The sequence below is a fragment of the Colias eurytheme genome, chromosome 27 (genome assembly GCF_061535395.1).
Source record: "Colias eurytheme isolate Ceu_HAF_F1 chromosome 27, ilColEury1 Martin Lab GWU primary, whole genome shotgun sequence".
NCBI classification, from domain to species: domain Eukaryota; kingdom Metazoa; phylum Arthropoda; class Insecta; order Lepidoptera; family Pieridae; genus Colias; species Colias eurytheme.
In genome coordinates this window covers 4,742,701-4,766,027 of record NC_143006.1, presented here as the reverse complement: position 1 = coordinate 4,766,027, position 23,327 = coordinate 4,742,701, and the positions used below count along the sequence as shown (strand labels likewise).

Below are 23,327 nucleotides of genomic sequence, written 5' to 3'. Positions count from 1 at the left end.
ATAATTTGTGAGGTTTTAGACAAAGCGGGCGAAGCAGCAGGCTTTAAGCTAGTATACTATAAAATAAAACTCTACAAAATATAAACACCGAATAAAGAAATGCTTTTTAATCTAACGTCCGTCAAGTTCATCAAACTCTAAGGTGCTCTAAGTTTAAATCAGCGAAAATATATCTAACTGGCTTGTAATAAGATCTGAAAATTTTCCCAAGCTTGTAGTTGTAACCGGGCGTGCCAAAATTCAGTCGCGTCTGAGCCATCGAGGTGGTCGGTCGTTTGTGTCCTGAGAAAATTCGCTTACGTTATTCAAAATATATGCTCATAAGTGGTATGTGATTGGTATTCGGGATAGTGATTGTATGGTGCAGTGTCGTGTTGTTTTTTGTTTGTTTTAGTGTTCACGAAGGTAAGCGTTATCAGCCATTGACTCTCAAAGTCACCTTGTTTTTGTGGTGAATTTGATAGTTTTCAGAAATTTGTGTTCTAGTGTTATGTTTTGAGTTTAGTTTTGGTTTAGTTTAGCTTATTATAGCTTATAGAGTAAGATCCCAGAGCCGTAAGACACAACTTATTTTCTAAAGCATATAAGTTTCGGTTCACAGTAGTCTCTATCTAATCTAATATCTGAATGTTAGTGGAGCTGTATAAAATGCTCTAGAAAATATAATATGCTCTAGAAAATAAATTGTGTTAAGACCGGCTCTGGGATCTTGGACTATTCTGCTTCTAAAAGAATTCTAATTGAATAAATAAATGTTTGAGTTTGAGTTTATGTAGGTATGCTTAGATCGTTTAATAATAAAAAGTAAAAAAAAACTAAAACCCAACTAGGTACGACAAAAAACGGCGCTGAAAAAGTATAAAACAAGATTTTCAGAATTCTGAACTGAACAAAGTTGCTAATGTAGTTGCAAGTAAATGGACACAGTAGACTCTACCAAGATGCCTTTGTTGTAAATCGATAATAATGTCATACAATCATACAATACTATTCTGAAGTATGCAATATATAGAGAGATAATATATGTAGTATATTATCTCTCTATATATTGCATACTTCATATGTGTATGTAACTATGTAGAGATAAATTTTCATGTTTGGAAAACCGCAGTCACACGTTGTCAAAGTGCTACGGTAGATAGGTATATGTAACGTGTGACTACCCCTCCTTTTGCTTTGCCGTAGTCGGGTAAAAACAATGTAATTATGTTAGTTGAAAAGAAAAAAGCGGGCGAGGCTGTAAACGGCAAGTTTCGGGCGAAAAGCTACTACCTAGGTAGATATGTGATAATTTTTAACTGACTGACTCAATCCCAAGCGAATTTTTTTTAAATAAGTAGGTAGGTAATAACTTATTAGATTTTAAAATTTTATTGATTTTGTATTAAGTGAAATTACCTTTATCTCTATTTATATTTTATACCTAACACAAAAGTTTCTGTGTAACTTTAAACGACCACTTTATGTAGAACTTTATGAAATAATGTTTAAATTAGCAATATTAATAAAATGAGCGGTTAATATTTCTTAATTAACGTTTAAATTGGTTGTTTCAAGTTTCTTATTCCTAATATTTATACTTAACTAGCTTTCCTCCCGCGGCTTCGCCCGCGTTTGCAAAAAAACCCGCATAGTTCCTGTTCCCGTGGGATTTCCGGGATAAAACCTATCATATGTGTTAATCCAAGTTACCCTCTATATGTGTGCTAAATTTCACTGTAATCGGTTCAGTAGTTTTGCGTGGAAGAGTAACAGGCAGACATACACACACATACACATACAACCATCCTCACAAACTTTCGCATTTATAATTTTAAACTTAATAGTAGAATAGGATTATTACTCAGAATTATTACATGAAAAAGGAGCTTGTATCAGAATGACAAATGGTTGAACTTTATATTATTGGGATTATGGAACTAGCTTAAGCCCGCGGATCTATCTACGTGGATTAGAAGTACTTTAGTATACCACTTAAGCTCAGACAATCTATTTCCCTATTGCAGCTAGCACAGATAATATAATATTATCTATATATATGTATATATAAATGAAACCCGTTTCGCGTTGTCACGCGTGAACGGGTGGACCGATTTCGATAATTCTTTTTTTATTATATTCCTTGGAGTACGAGGATAGTTCTAATGCAGAGAAAACGTAAATATGTGGCACGGGCGAAGCCGGGGCGGACCGCTAGTATAATATATACGAGGTCTGAATACTGAAAATGGTGGATGACCAAGATGCTTAGCTTGTCAGGAAACGTAGAAAATATCATGCAGCCAATCAGGTTAAAGCTCTATTACTACATATTTTTCACTAGCTGCTCCGCGCGGTTTCACCCCCGTGGCTCCACTCCTGTTGCCCAGCGTGATGAAATAGCCTATAACCCTCCTCGATAAATGGGCTATCTAACACCGAAATAATTTTTCAAATCGGATCAGTAGTTCCCGAGATTAGTGCGTTCAAACAAACAAACTCTTCAGCTTTATAATATTACTAGCTTTCCGCCCGCGGCTTCGGCCGCGTTTTCAAAGAACAACCCGTTCCCGTAGGATTTCCGGGATAAAACCTATCCTATGTCCTTTCTCGGGTATCAAAATATCTCTATACCAAATTTCATGCAAATTGGTTCAGTAGTTAAGGCGTGATTGAGTAACAGACAGACAGACAGACAGAGTTACTTTCGCATTTATAATATTAGTATGGATTACGTATTACCTAATATTACTAAATATAATATACACAGGCTGTTGGGTTAGGTCTTCATTGATATTAATTACTGGTTTGCATACATGAGTGCGCCTCACTTGACATATCTCGTGCGAATGTAATGCATCATGATTCATGTACTAGGTAAAGCTTTACTTGAGGTACCCTTGACTATTGCTGTTTGAATAATAAAACAACTTTAATATACCTATAATAATAACAATTGATTCGATTACTGAATTATAATGTGTTTTTATTCACATTAACAATAAAAGTTTCATTCTACGCGAATAAACGCGTTACGAGATTGATGCGACAATTACTAATTTAATTTTTTATATCACCTTACTTCAGACATGACTGCATGAAATTTGCCGATTTATTCATTTTGTTGTTAGGAGTTACCTAAGTTTTATGTTTAAAGATGTTTCTGCGTAATAAAATAACGCAAACAACGTCGCGGATATGAACTAGTCTAAACTATAAAGAAATTCTCTTTTATATAACACAATTTTAAACCCGATCACTAGTCCTTGAAGAAAATTAGATATCCAGGAACGGGTGTCGATTGCGATTAAATCTTGATTTAAAACCGTTGTCTTTGCAAGCGTTATTGACAGGCTTGAAATTGATCCTTTGAGCAACTTGTTTTACTTGCACTGTAGCGACAATTAATTTTAAAGATGGTATCGATTTTTTGCAAACGGGACATGATATGGAAACTTATTATTTATCTTAGTATCTTAATATTATAAGTAACAAAGATATTGATCGTATTAGGTAAACTTGTACGCACAGATTTTGAAGCTGTTTTTTAATAGGTAGGTCACAGAGGTAGGTAGAGTTATTCAATAGGAAGGTTTTAGTATATACCTAATGTGTTAAGTTTTCTATAATACGGGCGAAGCTGCGTGCGCAAAGCTAGTAAGTTATAATTTAGTCAACACTTAACTTTAGCTTTATTTTTACATCGATTCATACAGACAAACCCATGTTAACAAGCATATTTTTATCGATTCTCAGTTATTTCGTACAATTTTCAATTATTTATCACGGGTCAGCCCTGACAAAGTTGGGGTGAGTTTTGAAGAGGGTAAAATCAAACAACAAAACGTTCCGATAACAAAATATTTCCTAGCAAGGCTTTTGAAATCACTATCTTAACAACTATTGGACAGTGATTCTCCATTAATAGATTGACTGCGCCTTAATAGTCCGTATGGTTTAGCAATCGGTGTATACTGATAATCTTACTATAATAGTTATAAATAAAAATAAATAAATATAAATATCATAGGACATTATTACACAAATCGACCTAGACCCACAGTAAGCTCAATTAAGGCTTGTGTTGTGGGTACTAAGCGACGATAAATATAATATTTGATAAATACATATACAGGGTGTAATCGTTAAGTGTGCACAGGCGATTATTCTGTAACTATTGCAGATATCAAAAAACTTTAAACTGATATCGAAAGTACTTAACCTAATGAGTAAAATGGCTATAATAAATTTTTGAAAATAAAACGAGTAATATCCAAAAATGTTACATTAAATGCTCCCATACATTTTATTTCCCATACATTTTGTATTCATAGCAGATTATCGAAGTGACAATGATTGTATTGCACAATGAGGAGCTCTATTTGCAGTTTCGAAATGAACTTCCCTTCAAATTTGCGAAGTAATTTAAGCAGAAAACCAAAAAAAGAAAGGAAAAGCTAAAATTTTTCATATTAAATGTACTAGGTTGATCCAAAAGTAATGATAATTGGGTATTTCCTGTGTACATAAAAATATAAAATAACTGTTTATTGCTTGCTCATGTACTCACTAAGTTATCACAAAAAAATCATATCAATAGGCCACGTTTCCAAGTATTTACATTAATTTGAATGTGAACCGTGCGTGCCAGAATTTTTGCCGACAAAAAGAAGAAACAACAATTCGACATTTAGAGGGTGAATTTCTAAATTCTTAATGAGATCAGGATAATTTTTTGGCACGATTTGTGACCATGGACGTTACCCGGGTTCACCATGTTTATGCTGAAACCAAGAAACAATTAATGGCCTGGATGCGAGCTTCCAAAGTGACGATGAAGAAATTCAAAGTGAAAATTAGTGGGATAGATTAAAGCGGCAGTTTTTTGGGCAATTTTGGTGGAATATTTTAAGAAGGTAGCCACTATGTTGGGCTCTTACTACACAGACCATATTAAAAGATTGCGGGTAGGTTAGTAAGGAAAAGAGACATGGCAAACTGCGGGCTTGAATGTTATTTCACCAAGACCACGCACCAGATCACAAAGCGTCAGTTGCAATGGCTGCCATTCAAAAATCGGCATTCCAAATGCTTAAACACCCACCCTGTTTGTTTGCTCCTAGTTATTTCTATCTCGTTCCTGGGCACAAAAAACACCGTCTTAGCAAAAAATTTTAAGACGATAGCGAAGAGATGGCCGCGTTGAGGGGTTTTTACGGATGAAGTCAAAGTTTTTTTTTTCTAAGTTTTGGAAAAAAAATATCGAAGTATATTATCTAGTTAGAAGACTATCTAGCGAAATATTTTAACTGTAATGACCTGGTTTAATATTGATTATAATTACTTTTGGATCAACTCATGTACATGGGATAGTCATATCTCATACTAAATGTATGGGAGGGTTTCAAGTGAATTTTTTAAATATTTACCGTTTTATTTTTAAAAATTTATTATGGCCATTTTACTCATTGGGTTAAGTACTTTCAATATCAGTTTAAAGTTTTTTGATATCTGTAATAGTTACGGAATAATCGCCTGTGCACACTTAACGATTACACCCTGTATAGATAATAACACCCAGACCCAAGAACAAATAATTGAGTTCATCACACAAATATTTGCCCTGACCGGGGATCGAACCCGGGACCGTCGGCTCAGTAGGCAGTTACTTTACCACTGCGCCAACCGCGTCGTCAATCAAAGTTCCTTCTATACTACTCTCTACTATCGCACTTATTACTATACAACTTCCTACTATGCTTCTTCCTTCTTTCCTATGCTACTAATATATATCAAACTCAAACTCAAACTCAAACATTCATTTATTCAATTAGACTACTATTTAGTAGCACTTTCGAATCGTCATTACATGAGTATTTTTAACATTTACCACCGATTCGGAAAGCAGTATCTATGGAGAAGAATCGGCAAGAAACTCCATAAACTCCATATCAATAACATGAAAGTTCGTGAGTATGGATGTTTGCTTGAACGCGTAAACCACGGAACCAAGGGTCCGATTTGAGCGGAGAAATGCGCGTAAAACCGCAGGACACAGCTAGTCACCTAACTACCTAGGTGTGAAAGGGATAAAAAAACATACAGGCGTCATTCAACGTCATATTTTCTTGTTACAAGTTAATGTTCATACTGAAATCTCCAGTGTATCTATACTAATATTATAAAGCTGAAGAGTTTGTTTGTTTGTTTGTTTGTTTGTTTGTTTGTTTGTTTGTTTGAACGCACTAATCTCGGGAACTACTGGTCCGATTTGAAAAATTCTTTCGGTATTAGATAGCCCATTTATCGAGGAAGGTAATAGGCTATTTTCATCACGCTACGGGCAACAGGAGTGGAGCCACGGGGGTGAAACCGCGCGGAGCAGCTAGTTAGATATAAGCTTCTTGGTTTATGTAAATTATCTTTCCGTTTTTAATTCATAAAGTGTCAAGGGTATCATGTGACATGTCCTATCAGCAAATGACATAAGCTCTTATTACGCAACAAAAAAAGCTTCATAATTCCTAACATTGTAATCTTCAAATAGTATATCAAGCAATTTATCGTGACAAAACAAGATTGGCCTACTTCTAACTTCAACAAGCGAATGTAAAATGGTTTCTATTTAGGGTTTTAGGTTAGAAATACAAGGGTTTTTACATGGAATTGATAATTATCGTCGCGTGTTATTGAATGATTTAGATTTGTGTTTATTTTATAGTTTGTTGCACATTTTGTGTTGTGTTTATTAGGTTCGCCTCTTTTTAAGTTACGATAAAATTCATAAAAGTATTTTGGTGTTGTATAGAAAAAAAATGTTTTCGAACAAATTATCAAAATAAAATATTAAAATGGGGCATGTTGTCATTAAATTTGAATGATTTTATGTGATATATGGTTAACTTAAATATCAGCTAAACGCAATTTAAGAATATACAATATATCGATTTTTATATCTGTACAGAAATAACAATTTTGTTGTATGTCATACTGTGAGACTGAGATAGATTTTTAGATTTTGCAAATAGTTCACGCGGTCAAATGCGCGGGTGCGCTATATAGTAGAATATAAAAATTAATTGTCAAATATAAAATACCAAATCTTCTCCCATACTACATAATATAATATTCCCTGAAACTTATATAAAGCATTCATAAGATAGCATAATAGCACTGAATAAGTTTGCAGGTTTTCAATACTGAATGTGAGTTTCAATAATTCTGATTTCATATTCATTTTTATTGAATAAATTTGAGCAATTGTTTTAACACAAGTGATGCTTTAAATGAAGCTTTTCGTTCCAATACTTTATTTATTTATTAATTTAAGAGAATGAATTTAATACGATTGTTTACATAGTAAACATGTTTCAAATTGAATATGGCCTTGGTACATTTTTCATACAAATGTAATTTTTCATACAATCTTGGTATCATGTACAAAAAGGGATTTTCACGATGCACTAATATCATTGAGAGAAAATATATTTTTTGCATTAATAAACAAACAGACTTTTCTATCAAGGTATTATATTCTATTTTCCTGAGAAAAAAACATACCTAATACGCTGAGACGCTTACTTTTTCCACTGAATAATTCATACTTAATATAATACTAGCGGTCCGCCCCGGCTTCGCCCGTGGTACATATGAAAAATAGATGTTGGCCGATTCTCAGACTTACCCGATATGCACAGAAAATTTCATGAGAATCGGTCCACCCGTTTCGGAGGAGTATGCAGACTAACATTGTGACACGAGAATTTTATATATAAGATAATATTATGTATAAATTATTATCTAAATAAGGTATGTTTTACGCGACCAAAGGGATAAAAACAAAGGTTAAATCTACGTATATATCACTTAACTTTCATATATTATAATACATAATCTTACTAGAACTCCACGTATTAAGTTTTTTAAAGTTTCGGCTCCACCCTGTATATCGTGGAGAGGTTTTTGAAACATAATACAGGATGTTCACTTCATACGCTCAAAGGATACATTTTATTGCCATGAAATTGCATTTTACATTGTGTCTTTTGCTTTGTAAGGTAATATTGGTATATTTCTTATATAGACGGTACCTTTGCTACAGCTTTGCGCAGTTTTAAAGATACATTGGGGACGGAGAGACAGCGGCAGCGATTTTGTTTTATACTATGTATTGATGTCGTACATTACTAATATTATAAATGCGAAAGTGTGTTTGATGGTTTAAAATACTCTTTTTTTATACCTACAGAAAACTTAACATAATACACAGTACACACAGTAGGTATTACAATATTTCCTATATTGTAATACTGTGACATAATTGTTTGCGAAACGTGCTTTTAAAATAATAATAGTTTAAAAAAACTAAAAAACACGCTTTTTATAGAAAACCGAACTAAAAAATAGAAAATTTTATCAAATTAGTGTATTGTCATCGGTCCTCAATAAATTTACAAAGTTTGAACGAAATCTGGCCGTTTAAAGTGGGTCAAAATCGCGCCCAAAGAAGTCGGTTACAAACAAACAAACATACAGGTGAAGCTAATATAAAGCGTGTAATAGTATCTGAACTCTATGGTTGAAGTAAACATTCGTAATTGGTTCTTTGAACATATTAATACAATTTTATAGATGAATTTACTTCTAAAACTCTGAACTTGTTATTAGGCCTTCTTTAATAATAGTGCGGTATTATTGTTTTCTTGTTATTATTTACTTGAAGTCTATAATTTATGCTCTAAGTATAGAATATTATTTTTATAAACAGGCGATCCTGTGGCCTTTTGTGTAAATAAACATTTAAATACAAGGTTTAATAATATACCTATATGAATATTGTTAGCTTCGTGAAATATGTGTTTGTAGATTTATCGGACTGTCAATTATATTGAAATGTGTTGAGCTTTCTGTAAAACAAAACATGTGTGACGTAATATTAACATTTCATACATATTTTTTACTACCTGTGTTCCGTGTTTTCACAGCATTGTTCCGTTCCTAGCGTGGCTATAGGATATATAGCCTATAGCCTTCTTAGGTAAATGGGCTATCTAAGGGCGCTTGTGCACTACAAGGAATTTTACTGTCCGGCATTCCGATTTTTTACGGTCCGGTGTGGCATGAAAAAACCAATGAATTGCTTGTGCACCTGTCCGTCTTTACTCGGATCAGTGCGGTACAGTTCAAGGAAGTTTGGCGGTATAATGCTATCATAAATGATTGTTTTTGCATTTTACAAGAAACGAGTAAAAAATATAGAAGGTGAAATATTATATTACTTCGTTATAATAAAAAGTAAAGTTCCGTAAGAGATTTAAAATGCGTGTTTCACTTATTTATTTTAATCGGTGACGAGGAGCTAAAGCTATTCCCACTTGAACTTGAACTTACCAACACTTACTTAGATAATAATTATAGGTCAATGCTTGGTCAATGTATACATATAAAATAACAATACCGACGTCTCAAATCTCATTGCCAACTAAAAGAAAGTAAAACAAGAGCTTGCTTTTAATTGGCATATGCAGTAAAAACAGTAAAATCCAAGCAAGTGGGCATTCAAAAACAATTATACCTACAGCGACTCGTAGACACAAAAAACCATCCGGAATAGGGAAAAGTAAAATGTCGGACAGTAAAATTACGTATAGTGCACAAGCTAGTATATAGATTAATGGCGTGCCATACCGGACCGTAAAAAATCGGAATGCCGGACCGTAAAATTCCTTGTAGTGGACAAACGCCCTAACACCAAAATAATTTTTCAAATCAGACCAGTAGTTCCCGAGATTAGCGCGTTCAAAGAAACAATCTCTTCGGCTTTATAATATTAGTATAGATACTTTTTGTCATTTTAAATCGTAATTTTTAACCATACCACCATTACCATAACATTATAATACTAGATTTCCGCCCGCGGCTTCGCCCGCATTTTCAAAGGAAAACCCGCATAGTTCCCGTTCCCGTGGGATTTCCGGGATAAAACCTATCCTATGTGTTAATCCAAGTTACCCTCTATATGTGTGCTAAATTTCATTGTAATCGGTTCAGTAGTTTTTACGTGAAAGAGTAACAAACATCCATACATCCATACAAACTTTCGCCTTTATAATAGTATTAAGATTCTAGAAACCATAGCGAGCAAGTACCTATTAAAACAACATCCAGAAAAAGTCACAGGATAGCAGATATCACATAAATAAGGAATATTATTTTTATGTCAACAATATTTTCCGACTTGAAGTTATAAAACGGACAGGTATGGAAGCCATAAAGTTTTTATGACACATTTGAAATAGTTTCAGTGACACATTTAGTAGTTTATCGTTTTATGGGAGGTGAGAAACTGATCTGTCAAATTGGATGCGATTTTTATAGTGTTGACATAGTTTTAAATTTGTGTGGATACTGGATAGGATGAGGGATTCGTTCTACTTTAACTATTTATTATCTATACCTACTATACTAATATTATAAACCTGAAGAGTTTGTTTGTTCGATTGTTTGAACGCGCTAATCTCGAGAACTACAGGTCCGATTTGAAAAATTCTTTCGGTGTTAGATAGCCCATTTATCAAGGAAGGATATTTTAGCGGAAACAAAATAAGATTTTCTTATTTTTAATATTTGATAAGATAAGAATTATTTAATAATGTGATTGTAATTTTATTAAAGGTGATTCAACATCAAAAAGAATGCCTTACTTAATCATTAGTCAACTTAAAATAAAAAAAGCGTTCAACTTTCTGGCCTTTTCTTTTGCTATTTTCATATCTACTACAAATACTATATACAAATACAAATAAAATAATAATAATAATACAAATTCATAGCATATACAGGGTGTCCCACTGTTGGTATACTAAGCTCAAAGGAGGTTATAGTTTTGCATACGCTGAGTACGTAAAAAATAATTTAAAAAATCCAGACGCATTTTTTTTTCAAATAGATGAATTCTTAAAACTCTATGTGTACACCCAAAACAAGCAACCTGCCCAACTTTGCCACCAGCACGTGAGCTATCGTTTAAGATTATGTTTTCATAGACAAAATGCTCATATTAGAGAAGCAGTATATGCCGGCTGCGCGAAACTAGAGAAGAAAACATGGATTTTAGCAAAAAATTTTGGACCCAATTTTTTTTAAAGTATTTTTTACGTGATCAGTGTATGCAAAACTACAAGTTCCTTCGCGCTTAGTATACCAATAGTGGGACACCCTGTATATATGACACTATGTCTTGATCAAAGTTAAATGAAATAAACCCTACCAATGTGACAGCAACGGACAAACACATCAATTATTCAATAGCGTTGACATGTTTGCACAACGCTCACTTCGATTCTAGTTTATATTGTTCTATGGAATCATTACATAATATACTAGCTTTCCGCCCGCGGCTTCGCACACGTTTTCAACGAAAAACACGCGTAGTTCCCGTTACCCGATTCAATGTGTTACAATTTACATATATATGTAAATTCTATCTATTCTCTAAATTTAATTGTAATCGTTTCAGTAGTACTTGCGTCAAATACTTAGTAACATACATACATTTTTTTATATAAAGTACACATACATATATACACAATATTATACATACATACATACACATGTAACTTCAACTTTCGCATTTATAATATTAGTAGGAAATTCGCTCTGTCTGTCCCGGTTTTTTTATAGATAGGGTAATTCTCGGGGAAGATATTAATAAGTATATATGTATAATTTATTAGCTTTCCTAGCTAGCTTTCCGCCCGCGGCTATTGTCTAAATAGATTTGTATATAACTACCCGCTTTTCTCTTGAAGATCATTGACCCGGGTAAAACAGCGGTAAGTAACCTACATGAAGAAAACTTTTTGAAATGGGTGCTGTAGCTCATTGTGATAAGCGAGTTTAAATAAACAAACTCTGACAAACAAATAATAAATCAAATCTGTATTATTTTCCTGTCCCCACGCTTAATTTTCTAATTTTCGACGCAATTTTCTTTCTCTTTTCATAGCAACATTTTGCACAAAAACCAACCAAAATCCAGGCAATTACCTTGACTTAAATCTTAATATACCTACTGTTAATCTTTCTTCAATTATATATTATAATGAATAACAAGATTCTTTAAATATAAACAGTATTGTCCCTGAATTAATCATACAACGTATTTAAAAGTTCTAAGTGAAGGTAATTAGGAACATTCTAGTTTTAAATTGAAGTTACAATTGACAATTGTTTTAGAAACTTGGAAACACTGGAGTTATTTAATTATTTAGCTCTCTGAACTCAGGGTCAATAACCGCTCTTTTAAATAATATAGTACTATTATAATTATAGCAAAGATACCAGTCTCGAACCGTTAACTGATATATAATAATACTTATCGTTATACAATTAAAAACCTAAATGTATTTAGCTCTAAGTTTAGGTTAAGTTTGATTGAATAAACGAATTTGAATTTTCGAATTTGAATAATTCGCTGCCCTAGTTCAACAGTAAGATATTTTGAACAAAGTATGTTTTGAGTTATTCATACTTTTATGATTTTAGTGTCATTAATTCACTCGTTGTTAATTGAAATGTGGTTGATTTTTTAAAACTATAGTTTGTTTTAATGTGTTACGGAGTTATTTATATTTCAATATTAATAAAATAATTTGAATATTAGTTTTAAGGCTTTTAATAGTAAGATAACCTTATATTGAACTCAGACTAAATAAAACATGTTTTGTATTTTTAATGTTGTCTCTAAAATGGTTTATTAAAAATTAAGTTTATATTGTAACTCATAGAGTTATTGTTTTTTGTTTTGTTTAAGAAATACTAAAGATTTATCCAACCAAGCTTCCAAATTTATGTAAAATCCACTGAGATCGACACAATTTTAAGATATCTCAGTATTACAGTACATCGATATTTGAGAATGTAAGTTGTCCGACTAAATCCGCGGAAATGTTTGGTAACGGGATAGGAAAATTAATTAAAAACTGAGAAATAGTTTGCTTGTAATGTATTATTTATTATACCAAGTATCTTAATTGCACAAATCAGTCTCATATTATAAGTTAAAATCTTATTATTATTTTTGCACAAGTCAGTTTAACTATTACTAGCTTACCGCCCGCGGCTTCGCCCGCTTTGTCTAAAACCTTATAAATTATATACTAAAACCTTCCTCTTGAATCACTCTATCTATTAAAAAAACCGCATCAAAATCCGTTGCGTAGTTTTAACTTTTAAAGATTTAAGCATACAAAGGGAGATAGGGACAGAGAAAGCGACTTTGTGAAGCGAAGATTTTGTAGCCAAATTTGTATGGATCTTCTTTTTTTAACTGCCTTCAAAAAACGACGAGGTTATCAATTCGGCCGGTATATTTTTACTTGGATACATTTGATGTCACCCCATACAATTTTTTGACCATTTTCGTCTAAGTTGAAATTTTGCACCATTTTAGACAGTTTTTTCCAGTTATAAATCTGTTGGTAACCTATTTCATTGACTGTATAAGGTTTACCAGTTTTTTTGGCTGATTTTAATTTTTTTTGGCATTTAGATGTCTCAACATAGAAATGTTTTTATAATTCCATATAAGGACATTTGAAGATGTCTCTGTGTAGAAATAAAAGAAAAGTAAAAATCTTCCTGACTTTGTAAGATATCTTAAGATGTCAGATTCTTGAACTAAAGGTCGTTAAAAATATGCCAGTGAGACATTTAAATTTGGGCACTTTGGTTGCGTTTTACAAATATCTGAGTTTTGAACCAGACAGAAGAGCGAATTTTTCACATGAAACAAAACTTATCTCAATTTTGTTTTTTTTTAAGATATCTTACTGTTGAACTAGGGCAGCGAATTATATTCTGTGCTAATACTAAATAAGAATAGGTACCTAATAGAATCTATGCAGTATGAAACAATTTAATATTTTAATCGTAATCGATTTGTATTATATGTAATCTTAAAACAAGCATTTTGGTATTTTTAACCGACTTCAAAAAAAGGAGGAGGTTATCAATTCGGCCGGTATGTTTTTTTTTTTTTTATGTATGTACACCGATTACTCCGTGGTTTCTGAACCGATTTACGTGATTCTTTTTTTGTTCGATGCGGGATGGTGTCGAATTGGTCCCATAAAAATTTTATTCGGATAGGCCCAGTAGTTTTTATTTTATGAGCATTTTTGTCTGTATTTGTAAATGTTGCAAGTGCAAGTTTGAAGTCGGTTGTTTTTAACGCAGTTATTGACTTGTATATGATACAAGCTGCGCCCCGCGGTTTCAACCGCGTGGCTCCGCCAACCAACAGGGTCTTAGCGTGATGATATTAAAGCCTATAGCTTACCTCGATAAATGGGCTATCTAACACCGAAATAATTTTATTAATAAGTGCTAAGTGATTTAGATTGTAATATATTATTATAAAGTTGAGTAAATTATTATTAATTTTTTCACGTACATTTTAGGCTTTAAATCTATAATTTAATGAGCCACTTATATTTTAAGTTTATTTCGATATTCAGAATTGTTTATGGAATATATTTATATTCGTAGGGCTTTGTTACATTCTACATAAGAGTATTTTTAAACCTTCCGAGTTTGTCAGATCAAGGTTGACTCAAAAACTACTAAACGATTTTTATCGATAAGTAGAGTATGCTTCATTCTAAAAAATAATTTAGATATTGTTTCATTTCTCAAAAATATTACAATGCCTGTTGATGCAGGATAATATCGTCTTTCTTTTTAATTCTGTCCTTTTAATCAATAATAATGTTTGAAGCTATAAAATCGTCTTACATCATCTCTCTCATTTATACCTACATGAAACGAGCGAATGCTCATTCTAACCCCACTGTATCAAATTAAATAATTTGTAATAATGTAATAGTGTAAACAGGCGTAGAGCATTCTTTCTTTGGTCTTAGTTAGGGCATGCAGAACCGAGTCCGGTTCCAAGTTTCTGAAACCCGGTTCCAAATCGAGCTCAGAACCGGGTAGAACCGGGTTACCCGGTTCTTTTATAATACCTCGGAAAAAAATACGAAATTAAACAAAAGTAACTGTAAAAGTACCTGATGAGCCTTTTATTTTACGCGGCTTATGTCTTATTTTATTAAATTAATAAATAAACAAAATTTCAATACTTCTCTTTATATTTTATCAGTCTTATAAAAGTACCTTGTTATCATAATATCACATATAAACTTAAACCTTATTCATTAACTGCAAACTGTAAAGCAAAAAACCGGCCAAGTGCGATTTCAGACTCGCGCTCCGAGGGCTCCGAACAAACCTATTTTTTATAATGTTGTAACTTTGAAATTTATGTTTCTAGCAATTTTTCCATTATCTGTGTTATAAGACGTTACTTTTACCAAATTTAAAGGCTCTGTGTTCATGTGAAGTACCCTGTAGGTTTTGAGTCCCATGCGAATGTCGAAATTTGTGAAAATTTTCAGCATTTACGGCTGTATCTTTTGATGCGTTGGCTTGTGAGTTTGACTTTTTCACAGCATCAAGGGACCGAAGACGTATTCGATATAAATTTCAGCTTGATACCAAAAACAAAAACACGACTGGATCATTATATGAAACAGTAAAATCAACAGCTTTTTAAATTCACGACAAATCTAATACAAATATTTCAGTAGCCTAATTTGTCATTTTCGAAGCCTAATTTTTTTTTTGGTAATACACCCGTAGGAAGCTTATAGCATCTAAGGTTAGACAACCAATCAGAGCCACGCTTGAGGCGTGGCACGAAAATTCGCGATGCACGTGGGTCTGACGTTGCCAGATAGAATAAATTTGTTAAAATAATCCTGCAAAATATAAATAATACTTTATATTTTAATATTTTGGTCGGAACCGGGAGAACCGGGTTTCATACTATTCAGACCCGGTTCTCAAGATCATCAAAAAACCCGGGTTTACCCGGGTTTTTCGGAACCGGGTAAACCCGGGTGCATGCCCTAGTCTTAGTGCGTTCGAAAAGATTCTATACAATGTTCTAATACTGAACAACACTGAATACGTTTTCGTTTACGCTAAAAGATCACGAATGAATGCTCTTGCTCTAGCTCTATGTTCGTTTTATACAAATACACCGTTACATGATTATTCTTGTATGAAATTCGTACCTGTTAATCTATACTATAATAAATATTATGAAGGTGATGAGTTTGTTTGTTTGAACGTGCTAATCTCGGGAACTACTGGTCCGATTTGAAAAATTATTTCGGTGTTAGATAGCCTATTTATCGAGGAAGGCTATAGGCTATAATATCATCTCGCTTATACCAATAGGACTGGAGCACCGCGGGTAAAACCGCGGAGCACAGCTAGTATTAAGTATTTTTAGGATGATCTTTGATTCAAATTTCAAGACTCGCTGTCAGTGTTTAATTTATAATGGACCTTGTTTGCTAATTACGAGTCGAGAAAGAAAAATGAATTTTTAATTCGCATGAAAATTTCAGTCGACTTTCACTTCTTGAATGATTTATAATGTTTTCAGTGATTTAATTTCGTATCCTTAATGTCGACTTGTCGATTCGTAAATAATTGCTTTAGAGCTGATATTATTTATAATTTTTATGTACGTGAACGGTTAGTTATCATGTACTAAAGTTATTTGTAGTAAGTATAACTGCTACTTTTTGAATTCTATACAATGCGGGCCGAAAGCTGAAGAGTTAATTTGTTTGTTTGTGTGAACGCGCTAATCTCAGGAACTACTGGTCCGATTTGAAAAATTATTTTAGTGTTAGATAGCTCATTTATCGAGGAAGGTTCTAGGCTATATATATCATCACGCTAAGACCAACAGAAGCGGAGCCATGCGGGTGAAACCGCGGAGCGCAGCTAGTTATGATATAAATTTCAAAATTTGAATTACGTTGTAAGTTTTATTTCAAATATGAATGGTAGACATTGATAAGGGTTCTGTTTTTGTATAATATGTTGACTAGCTGACCCGACAAACGTTCTGCTGGGACACCCTTATCACAGGGGTATAAAATATATAGTTTCAATTGAAATACATGACATTGATAAAAATAGGTTTTGGTCATAATGTGACAGGACAATTATATATTTAGAAGCTGATTTTATTTGCCATTGAGTATTTTTATTTTTGTTTATTATTTAGCGCAATATATATAGTTAGGTTTGTTCTTTCATAAGATATATCGCCATTAACATACAGGACAAAAAATTTTTAATGGAAATCAATTCAGCTGTTCAGGTGCCTTCGACATAAAATTATTTAAGGACTAATTTAAATCTGTAGTTCTTTTCATTATTTAATAAAGACTTCTAAAAAAATGAATTAATTAGATAATTTATTATAGATAGCTCGATTTCCGCCCGCGGCTTTGTCCGCTTTGTCTAAAACCTAATAAATTATATACCATCCTCTGGCTCTGAATGGCTCTGAATGGCTCTATCTAATAAAAAACACATCAAAAATTCGTTGCGTAGTTTTTTTATAGATTTAAGCATACATAGAGACAGATAGCAACAGCGACTTTGCTTTATATACTACTAGCGGTCCGCCGCGGCTTCGCCCGTGGTACCTACATGTTTAAACTATCCTATCTCTCAAGTTGGATCGAACTGCACATGGTGTGCGAATTTTATTATAATCGGTTAAGTGGTTTAGGAGTCCATTGAGGACAAATATTGTGACACGAGATTTATATATATTAAGATGTAGTGAGTTTGCTTTACGTCATTCAGGTGAATTAATTTCAAGCAATCGAACTGTATAATATACATATTATATATTAGATAGTATTAGAGCAATCATAGCACGGTCAATTTGCAGTACTAATTACTTGACCGCACACCGCCGCATGGCAAATTGCGTGCGTGGATCTCACACGTGCGTTTTATCACTATCTGTTTTTTATCTATTATGGAGAAAGCTTAAGATATTATCTGTATGTCTGTGTACTTTTTACCTCTATCTATGTTAAGGACTGGATGCAATAGATTTGAATAACACAAGTTTACATGAAAATTAAGCCATATTTGAAGTGAAACTTCTTTATCGGGGTTGGAAAAAAATTGAGTGTAACATTTTTTCTTTACGCGTGACATTTTTCCGTTACGTGCCATCTTTTTCTTATCCCTACCACTTGTGATTTGACGTATTTCTGTAAAGTTGCATATAGTAAATTATTTTTTGAAAAATAAGGTCATAAAGAAGTTTCACTTCTTACGTTTGTACACTGTACACACGCACACATTTTTATTTTACTGTTTGACGCCTGCGGCTTCTCACGTGTTTAAGAAAACCCCGCATAGTTCCCGTTCATGTGGGTTTTTCCGGCATAAGATCCTATGTGTAAATCCACGTAACCCTCTATGTGTGTGCATTTATTTTTTATTTCATGAAAATTGGTTCAGCAGCTTTTGCGTGAAGGAGTAATAAACATCCATACATACATACTCACAAACTTTCGCATTAATAATATTAGTAGGATATCGTTTATGTATTGTATTGTAACTTTACCTATAAGTATACACATATCTACTAAAAGGAAATTACCATATGAATTATAGACGTTTCCGCGGTAAAAAGTAACCTATAACTATCTCCAAACATAAAAATCATACGTGTCTTGAAAAGTAAAACGCTAGGTTTAAGGTTGCTACATGCAAAATAGAGAAACGCACGCATTTACAATATTAAATCTGTTGAATATATTGTAAAAATGTATCCTCTCCTTGTCTTAAATTATATAAAACGGCATTTTATCTTCCAAATAAAACCTTTTACGTGGACATAGAAAATGTAATCTTAATGCATTATGCATTATGTCCTTTTTCGCTTATTTCTTCCTTATGATATACCTTTATATTTAAATCAAATCATTTATGAGAAGATCTGTTACATAATTCTGTTGTATTTCGTTTTATGATGTACTTTGTAAATGATTTATTGATACAAAAGGAATGCTAAATAATTCTATTGCATACGAAATTTTAGTATTGTTTTTTTATACACATATTGTAGAGGAAGGATTTTTGTTTATTTGTATCGAATAAACCCCGAAATTACGAAGATGTTTTTATTCCAAGCAGAAAGATTTTATTTCTTAGTGTCTAATAGGAGTGGATCCAACACGCTAAAGATAGAGACAAATGGTACAAATTGGACCAGTTGCCCGACCCAGACAGGGGTTTCTATTCAAGAATAAAGTAAATTTTTAGAAAAAAAACAAAAACCGACTTCAAGACTATACCTATATGTACAAATTTAAATAATTTCTGATAAACAGTGTATATGCCTACAAAATTTGAGGGTTTCCCTCGATTTTCCCGGGATCCCATCATCAGATCCTGACCTGGTGACAATGGGACCACCTCTGACGTATGACCTACCAAATAAAAAAGAATTATTCAAATCGGTTTATAATTGCCGGAGTAATCGCGTAACAAATATACAAAAAAAAAATACTGTCGAATTGAGAACCTCCTCCTTTTTTGAAGTCGGTTAAAAATTAATAATTCTCTTAGCTTAACATAATTATGTATAATTTATAAGTGTTAAATATGTATTTATAATAACTGTAATATGATGGGAAATAAAAGGCTTAGGCCCAGTTTCATCAAGCTCTGTTAGTTAGTTTAACACGCTGTTAACTCTTTTAACGGGACATCAATGTAAGGGAGTGTCCCACCATGACCTAATCGAGGATTAGTTTCCTTAACACGGCATTATATTTAACCCGTGGCATAGAGGCTCTTTAAATTTTTAACAAGCGATTAGAAAAAATGATTTGAAGTTTTCTTGCTGTCAAGATGGACTCTGCATACTATTTTATTTTTGTAAATGAAGATGTGTTGGATGATTTGTATAATTTGGATTATATAGTGCGACCGCGACGGCCCAGAATTTATAAAGACGTCGTCATTGTTTCGAAGAATATGATGATGTTGATTTTAGTACAAGATTTCGTTTATCAAAACAATCGGTTTTGGAAGTATTGCAATTAATTGAAGATAAACTCGAATAACCGTCGGATCTGTAAGTAAAACCTTAGTAAAACTATCTCGTGAGGTAATATTTATATTTATGTGGATAAAAGGTTCCTTCCTACATACTGTATTATTTTCAATTAAACCATAATAATCCTGTGAGTCATGTCAAATCTAGTATTGAATACCAATATAGGTACTTAAAATGTAAACTTCACCACTACTCAGGTAAGGCTCAGGCCTCCTCATGATTATGAAATGTACTTATCTTAATTTTAAATTCTGTTTTAGGAATCTATCAGTTTCACCTACAGACCAACTGCTTATTGTAGTGCAGTGCAGTGATGGCTCAGTGGTGAAAAACATTGTGAGGAAACCGACATATCATAAGATAGCGTGGTGGATAATGACCTGATCCCTTACCGTGTTTAAGTTTAAGTTAGCACTACCAATCCCATGTCCCAGCAGTGAGAAAGTATATGGGCTGACGATGATGATGATCCTAATTTAATTTAAATGTGACATTGTTATAGAAATATGTAATTTTTCATGTTACCTAAATAAATAAAACTTGTGTTTTTATAAAACATTTTTATTGTACCCTTAGATTGTACCTATCAACATCATTCAATAAATAGGTTATAACAACTAGATACTAGGTTATTACAAACAAGAATTTACTATTAATTTACTTTAAATGTATCTTGCTGCTTCGTCTTTATTTTTCTTGTTTTAATTGCTCTTCTAGTATGAGATCTCTCGCACTTTCCTTCGGACTCCGAATTTTTTTTCGTAATTTCAACCAGATCCAGTTTACCTTCGACCAAGTGAAATTGAACCGCGATTTTTCTTCAACATTATTGTATTTATTCAACTCAAAATAAAATTAAAATAACACAAGAAAAATCACAACAAAACAATCTCCAAATAACATCAAACATTTGTAACCATGGTAACGACCAAATCGTTTGACATATAAACCAGCAAACGTAAAAGTTTCTACATGATTATTAAATTGTATACTGTGTTAGAACATTTCAATTTAGTCGAATTACCAAACATGACAGTTATTATACAACTAGAACAAATAGCCCCAACGTGCGAAACTATGGCATTGTCAACTATGACATTTTGTTTCGGGCGGTTTAAAATACGAATGAATGATTCGTGAGTCGCTCAGTTAATGGTCGATTTGATAATCGGCTGTTAGATTTCCTTCTTGGGACCTGTAGAGTTGACAACGATGTTAAAATACATGTTTAATTTGAAGCTCGATTAATAAATGTCTGATTTAGAAAATATTGGTGAAATTGGGTCTTAGGCTGATAATCCTACTAATATTATAAATGCGAAAGTTTGTAAGGATGTGTATGTGTGTGTTTGTTACTCTCTCACGCAAATACTACTGAACCGATTACAATGAAATTAAGCACACTTAAAGAGGGTAACTTGGATTAACACATAGTATAGATTTTATCCCGAAAATCCCACGGGAACGGGAAATATGCGGGTTTTTCTTGAAAACGCGGGCGGAGCCGCGGGCGGAAAGCTAGTTATTATTAATTATTAATATGTATACCAATGCAGCGTAACTACTACTACATAAGCTAAAAATACACTAGTATTTTAATTGTAAATTTACATACGAATGAACATCCTTATATGTAATGGAATTGTATTGCCTTGTAGATTTGTTTGAATTATTTATAAGCAGTCACTAGAGATTCCTGCATAATTCATTAATTTAACAAATACAATGAAAGCTAGACAAATCATTTAGATTGTTTGAGAAGTAAAAGATAAGTTACTAGCTGTGCCTCGCGGTTTTACCCGCAGTGCTCCGGTTCTGTTGATCTTAGCGTGATAATATTATAGCCCCTATGGCTATAGTTCTTCTATAAATTCTAACACTGAAAGAATTTTTCAAATCGGACCAGTAGTTCCTGAGAACACGGTTGTTACATTATTTTTTATGAAAATATCAAACTTTTTGAATTAGACTCATTTGTTGAAATCAAAATTTAAAACTCTATCTAATATAGCGTGTTGTTAGTTACTAGCTATAAATATTATATTATATATGTACTAAAACCTTCCTCTTGACTCACTCTATCTATTTAATAAACCGTATCAAAATCAATTGCGCAGTTTTAAAAATTTAAATGCCATAGCAGTTCCTAAACAGATGAGCCGTTTTGTGTGGAGCTTTTAAAGAGGAAAGTTTTCTTTTATAGTTGTTAATTTCGATTGTATAATTTGTTAATCTACTAGTCTTATATATAAAAACTAGCGGTCCGCCCCGGCTTCGCCCGTGGTACATATGAAAAATAGATGTTGGCCGATTCTCAGACTTACCCGATATGCACAGAAAATTTCATGAGAATCGGTCCACCCGTTTCGGAGGAGTATGCAGACTAACATTGTGACACGAGAATCTTATACCTATATAAAAATGAATCGCAAAATGTGTTGGTAAGCGCATAACTCGAGAACGGCTGAACCGATTTCGATAATTCTCTTTTTATTATATTCCTTGAAGTACGAGGATGGTTTTTATGTAGAGAAAACGTAAACATGTACCACGGGCGAAGCCGGGGCGGACCGCTAGTTTTATATATAAGATGAATCGCAAAATGTGTTGGTAAGCGCATAACTCGAGAACGGCTGAACCGATTTCGATAATTCTTTTTTTATTATATTCCTTGAAGTACGAGGATGGTTCTTATGTAGAGAAAACGTACCTAAATATTATGTACCACGGGCGAAGCCGGGGCGGACCGCTATTAATATATAAAAATGAAACCCGTTTAGCGTTGTCACGGCATCACGTGTGAACGGCTGAACCGATTTCGATAATTCTTTTTTTATTATATTCCTTGAAGAACGAGGATGGTTCTTATGCAGAGAAAATAGTATTAAAAGCTAAAAGCTTATTATTTTATATAACACATGTGATGATACTTCAAATATTAATTTATTTCATAATCGTAAAGCTAAAGCTAAATCGATATTTTAAAATGTATCAGTGTTTACAGCAAATGCCACATGCAGTTGAAATGTTGCAAGTAAATAAAATTAATAATTGAAACTGGCAATACTCTATATTTGGTTCATGTATCAACACGAATTATGTTTATTTTGTAAATAGAAGCAATGTATGTTGAGTTATTATTTGCTTGTACTTCCGACTAATTTTAGCTGGATTATGTTTGGTATGTAATTGTATATGTTACTTGTGCCCTGCGGTTTCACCCGCATTGCTCCGCTCCTGTTGGTCTTCTCTCTAGCGTGATAATATATAGCCTATAGCCTTCCTCGATAAATGGGCTATCTAACACCGAAAGAATTTTTCAAATCGGACG

The 23,327-nt window shown here is 33.0% G+C and overlaps 1 protein-coding gene across 5 annotated transcripts in view; it reads left to right on the top strand.

Moving 5' to 3' along the window:
• The first annotated feature begins 264 nt into the window (after window positions 1-264).
• Window positions 265-23,327, top strand: part of SPR (G protein-coupled sex peptide receptor) — a 202,231-nt gene continuing 179,168 nt past the window's right edge. For all 5 annotated transcript variants that reach the window (XM_090117202.1, XM_090117200.1, XM_090117204.1 and 2 more), the window contains exon 1: window positions 265-405. The gene's annotated coding sequence lies outside the window, so the exon portion shown is untranslated. The remainder of the gene's footprint in view (window positions 406-23,327) is intronic.